Below are 7004 nucleotides of genomic sequence, written 5' to 3'. Positions count from 1 at the left end.
GAATCACCAGCATAGCAGGAGATGCCCTCTTAACCAATAAGGATGGGATACATGACAGCAACTGATTTCAATGCATCCCATGCTGCCCGAACCAGGTAACTAATACCATGTGGAACATAGGACCACTCTAGACTCACTGATTATGCCCAGACCACATGAGTGTCCAATAATCCAAACACTCCTGTCAGAATTGCCAGCACCTGAAAAACACCAAAACATTTAACACACCAAACCTATCCCACCCAAAAGATAAATATCAAAACTGGCGCTTATTCATAACTTATTCTTCTGCACATAAGATACAAATGCCCTGGACTGCCAACCACCTATGTGAGAAATGATGCTGTCAGAAAGACCCAAGTCTGCCATGGAGGTGGCTGCCCCTATGCAAAACAAATTAGTCCCATATTTTCACACCCCCCCCCCCCCCCCCAAAAAAAAAAATAAATGAATTCACCTAAAACCACCTGCAAAACTGCAACAAACTGATATCGGGTAAGAGGGTTGCGATCTACATGTATCAAAAAGAGCCCCCCCCCCCCCCATCAGACACAATTCTAAGTACATTTGTACATTGCTCACTGGACAGGTCAGCAACCCAACCTCTGCCAACAAGACAAGCCAAGAACCCTTCCCAACCTGATCTGTCTTAGAATGGTGAATTTTCAAACATACTCTGTCTCCTTCCAGAAAAACATGCTCAGCCCTTTAAACCTCAGTAATTCCCACAATCCCCAGCCCACTCAACCAGTTCATCCACCCTAAATGTCCTGAAAAATGGCAAAACAAAAGCAATCATAAACAAACAAGCCTCATAAGATGAAAAACAGATCTTTGGCAAACACTCTGGCATTTGTAATAGGTTGCTCAACATTCACAATTTATCATCAACCACCGGAGTCAAACCCCTTAACCAACTGGCCATCAAATGCTTCACAATGCAACTATGAGCCAGATAACACCAACCATGAGTCTTAATAAAAAAAAAAAAAAAGATAAACCCAAATCTGAGCCATCACTGAAGATCTAGACAACCCCCTTCGCTTGTCAAAAGTAATATAATCTGGTATCCGTTCTTCCTATTCTGGCCTCCCAGCCCAACCATGAACAAACAAAAATTGTAACACCTTGTTACAGCCACTGGTGCAGGAGGCCCATGTTGATGCCGTCACAGATGTCCTCAACTTCCACACCTTGGGTTTCCATAGTACCAAAGGAAATTGGGAACCACTGCTCCTGTCATTTCTATTTGGCACCAGCTTTTGAAATAGATCCCACTTTGAAAGAGAGAGAGTCGGTTATCAACTTCTGAAACATACTGCACAGAAGCTGCCACATTAAACTGCAAGCAACATAACACATTCTTAGTAAATCAGCCACTAGTGCACACTTAGCTAATAACTTATTTATGACCTATACTATGCCCAAATTATCACACCAGAATATCATCTTTTTATTCCATAACCTGTCACCCAAAATAACAAGGGAAGCCACAATAAGGAATAGTTTCAGAAATGTAATACTCTTAGAGGATTCAGCCAAAACCCATTCCATAGGCCAGGGAGCTGTGCACCAAGATCCCTGACAATAAACCCCAAAACAAAATCCCCCTACTGCGTTGCAAAACAAATCCAGATCATGATTTGAAAGTGGCTCACTCTGCCAGCCTGATACTCAAAACCACTCAAGAAGGCATCCCAAACCTTCAAATCCTCCTGAATGAGTAATCCTGATATGATGATGCCTCTCTTGCACACCTGCCATTGCTGAAGACAAATGCAGAAAAACCCAAATAATGGGGACCACCTGACAAGCAAATTAAGGCTACCAACCAATGATTGCATTTGATGAAGGGTAATTTTTCTAACTTGCAGCACGCTTGCCACCAGCAATTTCAGCTTCTCAAGCTTATCCAATGGCAACAGAGACACCATAGCCACTGAATCCAATTTGATGCCCAAGAAAACAAGACATATGACAGGTCCCTCTGTTTTACCCTGCACAATAGGGATACCAAAACTCTGAGAAACATTATGAGAACTATTGATAATACTAGTACAAACCTCCGAACCTGCTGGGCCCACAAACAAAAAATCATCCAAATAATGGATAATACTGCCAAAACAAACTACCCGCTTAGTGATGCAATGCACAAAGGAGCAGAACAGCTCAAAATAAGCACAGGAGATGGAACAGCCCATTGACATACATTTGTCAAAATACCTACCATGAACCTGAAAACTCAATGGGAAACTATCAGGGTGAACAGGGAGAAGACAGAATGCAGACTCAATTTCAACCTTCGCCATCGAAGAGGTCCAACTATACCTGCCAAACAATTGAACTGCTGAATCAAAAGAAGCATAATGCACCACATAAACCTCTCTAGGCATAAAATAATTGACAAAAAAAAACCCTCTGGAAAGGACAAATTGTGAATCAACCTTAACTTAGGAGGGTCTTTCTTAGGGACCACAGCCAAAGGAGATATCATCCTATAGAATGGAGGTTCAGTAAATGGACCAAGAATCCTACTCAAAATTCCTCAACAAGCTTCTGATACACTACATCCTCTAACCTCCATAGCAAACTGCAATTTGAGCCACCACCCTCCAAATTACCACTATAAGGTATATGAAAACAAATAGTAAAACCATCCTTTAAAATCCTAGCTGCTTGATGGTTAGGAAAAGACTTAAGCCAGCAAACCATGCCTGAAACAACAACTGGAGTAGGGGTCTTACCCAAATTCAAATTACTTTGCACTGGCTGCTGCAGGACCAGCTCCCCCTTTTTGGAGATACTTAGTAGCCAGGTGATTGGTGGCACACACATAGAACAGAGATGCTTGAACATAAGAAATTGCCATGCTGGGTCAGACCAAGGTTCCATCAAGCCCAGCATCCTGTTTCCAACAGAGGCCGCAAGAACCTGGCAATTACCCAAACATTAAGAAGATCCCATGCTACTGATTTCAATTAATAGCAGTGGCTATTCCCTAAGTAAACTTGATTAATAGCAGTTAATGGACTTCTCCTCCAAGAACTTATCCAAACCTTTTTTGAACCCAGCTACACTAACTGCATCCTCTGGCAACAAATTCCAGAACTTTATTGTGCGTTGAGTGAAAGAATTTTCTCCGGTCACCCTGACTGTTTAAAAATTGCCAACAGACATCCTGCATGTTGGCTGCCCCACTCGCCTCTGCTGCCCTGAAACTGTGGAATCAGCTACCTGAGCCTTGTTGGTCATCTGGGTTGATAATGAAAGAACAAAGATATATATTCCAACGGGGCACAGTGTGTCCAACAGGTTTAAATAAGGAAGTGGAATGGAATATGGTGTTATAACTTGTTATACATGTTACAACAGTAGTGAAGATGTTAGTTTGAGGTAATGTTGGAGAGTGTATACACTTTCCAACAAGAGTTCGGGATGTGACTGATGAGTGAAACATGGGAGGAGGAGTTTGAGATGGGTGCGTCAGTGATGTCATAACGTAGGGGGGTGGGGGAGGGTATATTTAAGTAATGTTAGAGCGGTTGGGCTCATAGCCATGAATAACTGAGACAAGGACTGTTCAGGAACTAGAGGAGAAAAATTTGGGGGTGTATGCATGCATGGTAGGGGGTATACCCATTTTTAAATGAGTGTTAGAAGCATTTGAGAAGATGAATAAGTTAGATGTTATACTGTTTATTTATAGATTAAAGCGAGAAACCGACTTGATGTCTGTAGGACATTTGTTGTTATATTCCTTAAGAAGCAGTCCATTGGAAACAGCTATTGGCAACGGTGTGTTTTGAGATACAGAGTGCGGGCAGCCAGGCTGCCACAAAAGTGGAATTGGTGTGGAAGCATTCCCCTGAGGCAGGTGGCAAGGATGCTGCCGAAACGCCATGGTGTCGGGTGTGGCTCAATGAAGGTTATGTACTTGAAAAGAAAAGCATAAGAAAAAACCCATACAGATGTGATTCAATGATTGGAGTGACCTAACGAAGGTCATAGGCTTTTGAAGAAAAGAAGCTGAATGAGAAAAGAATGTGAACAATGGAGATTATCTGGTTTTTTTTTTTAAACAAGAATATAGAGTTATGTATGTTTAAAGTAATGAGAAGTATATGGATGTGGTTCAATGAAGCCTATGTGTTATGAAAGTATATTAATGTATACAAACTATTGAAGGTTCACAACTAGAGAATTGATTCATTTTTATGAGAATATATGATTGGTTATATGATACATCGAGGCAATAAAAGAACAGTGTATTGTTATAGGTTTTATAATAGGAATGATGGGTTTATGAATGTGTGTGTGAATGAGATACAAATGAAGAGGATAGCTGGTAGAGTTGGGTATTGCAATTACAGATATCTTTTACATCTGATTTAAATAATATCAAGAGTTTTGTATAAGTAGAAATGTTTTTGAATACAAATAAAGGTATACTGAGAAATTTGTTAGTAACTTGTATAAATAGATGAGCATTGACAGACTGTCAATGAGCATCAAGACAATTGGACTGCCCTCTTGCCTTGGGCTGAATTGTCCCATAATAATCACATCATTGCAGCCACCAGCTCCTCCCCTTTTCAACTGGTTTGTGGAAAACAACCTTTTGCCTCTTCTACTACTGCCCATGATGGTTTCTTTACTGGCAGCTCAGATCTCAGCCCAGAAATTGCATGAATTATGGGCACGGACCAACCAGTTGATCAAGAAAGCCGCTACCCAGGCTAAGAGAATAGCAGATATCCATAGAAGGCCAGCTCCCCAGTTCAAGACCGGGGAGAAGGTTTGGCTAAGTATCCTCCACTTATGCCTACGACTTCCCTCAATGCACTTGGCACCACACTTCACTGGGCTTTTTTCTGTGCTGCACTAACTGGGTCCAGTTATGTACCAGTTCAGGCTACCACCTACATTAATGATCCATAATGTGTTTCACGTGTCCTTGCTCAAGCCAGTAGTGCTCTCTTGGCCCTCCAGAGTGCTACCTGAACCCCAGAAATTAATTGCAGAGGGAGAGACCACAATAGAAGTTCAAGAGAACTTGGATTTCCCGCAGGAGGGGCAGACAAATGGAATACTTAATCTCATAGAAGAACTATGGTCCAGAAGAAAATTCATGAGTCATTGTCCAACATATTGGAGCCCAACCTTTTAAAAGACTTTCACCATTGGTACCCTGGTAAACCCAAGGCCACATGAGGGGGTCTTACGAGGGGGGTACTGTTATGCTCGCAGTCCATGGGCCACCCCCTTGAATTGCCACTTTTACCTCCAGCCCCAGGCCAGCCACACCGTGTCCTGATGCGGGGAAGCATTGTCAGCACACCAAGCTGCCTCCTGCCGCAGAGAATGCTATCAGCCATCCATGAGGTCTTTTTCTATTGGGGGTGCAATACTCTGGAATAATTTGCCTGATATATTCATAGGTTAACTGATTTTAAATTATTTCAGAAGGCTGTAAAAACTTTTATTTACTGAGGAATTTTTAAATTGAAATTCATAAGAACATAAGATATGCCATACTGGGTCAGACCAAGGGCCCTTCAAGTCCAGTATCCTGTTTCCAACAGTGACCAATCAAAGTCACAGGTACCTGGAAAGTAACGAACATTAGATAAATCACAAGCTACTATTGCATATTAATTACTGTAATAGCAGTTTGTGGATTTTTCCTCTAGGAACTTATCCAAACCTTTTTTTAAACCCAGTTACACTAACTGCTGTAACCACATCCTTACGGCAGGGGGTTTACGCGTATGGCTGGGCCTTACGCACGCTAGGCCAATTTTCAAATGTGATGTACATTGTTTTTATATTATGTTTTTTATGTGTTGATGTATTGTACTTTGGATTGTTTCTCATCTGCTTAGCATGATAGTTATCAATGTAGGTGGAATAAAAAAATTAATACATAAATAAATAGATAAAAATAAACTAGGCAGAATGCTGCCATCACTGACCCACTATGTCTTCCTAGGTGCTCGCGCACCTCTCACTGGAACTTAAAGAGACTGCAGTGGGAAAGTCCTCTTGGCCCCCAGTGATGATGTCAGGCCATGGCCCTAAAAGAAGACAGCATTCAAAACACAACTTGCCTCAGCAACAGATCCAGCTACTCTTTAGTAGTGTGTGTTGTTCTTAGTGTGTCCTGTCTTCATCCAGCTTGTCTTCACTCTTCATCAAGCTTGGCTTCGGCCTTCATCCGACTTGTTCTTGCCCTTGCCTGCCTGCCTTGCCTATCTATCCCTCTTGTCCTCCTTTGGATAGATACCTGCTTCTGACCACTGCCTGGAACCTGGATATGCCTGACTGCTACCTGCCTCTGACCACTGCCTGGAACCTGGTTATGCATGACTGCCACCTGCCTTTGACCCTAGCTACCAAAAAACCTTCTCTTCTACCAACAGCAGAGACCCTACCTAAGTCCTGCCAGTACCCAAAGGCTCAACCTGAGGGGGAACAAGGGCTAGTATAGGTGAAGTTAATGTCCAGCCTCTGCTTCACCTGAGTCTGCCTGTCAATGGTAAGAACCTGCAGGGCTCCTCTCTGAAGGTTGCATCAATCTTGAGTCGGCCCAAGGGTCCACAGATGTAACAAAGCCTATCTGGATTTGGTGAATGACATCCTTTGGAGTCATATGGAAGATAACCCTGTGGGCTTCCCTGATGGTTATAAGTCACTAAAGCCAGGGCAAACTGAACCCATTCCACAACTTTGTGAGGTAATAAGTTCCTCTTATGTTTGTGTACCTGGAAATGTGCAAGATTACCCTCTTAGGGTTCAAATAGCAAAAAGACAAAAAATGCTAGACCCTTTGGCCTTCTTTGCCCTCATCTCTCATTTGGAAATATTAGGTTTGTCTGTATTGGCAGCGCCTTTTGTGGAGGTAACTGGCACAGATTTGCACCTGTTAGTCACAAACACACATCCAGAAGAAATAACTATAACCAGAAATGAATCTTTTGGGTTTTTGACCGGAGAATCATTCCCTG

Source organism: Rhinatrema bivittatum, chromosome 2 (genome assembly GCF_901001135.1).
Source record: "Rhinatrema bivittatum chromosome 2, aRhiBiv1.1, whole genome shotgun sequence".
In the NCBI taxonomy this organism is placed as follows: Eukaryota; Metazoa; Chordata; class Amphibia; order Gymnophiona; family Rhinatrematidae; genus Rhinatrema; species Rhinatrema bivittatum.
Note: the sequence above shows the minus strand (reverse complement) of the source record.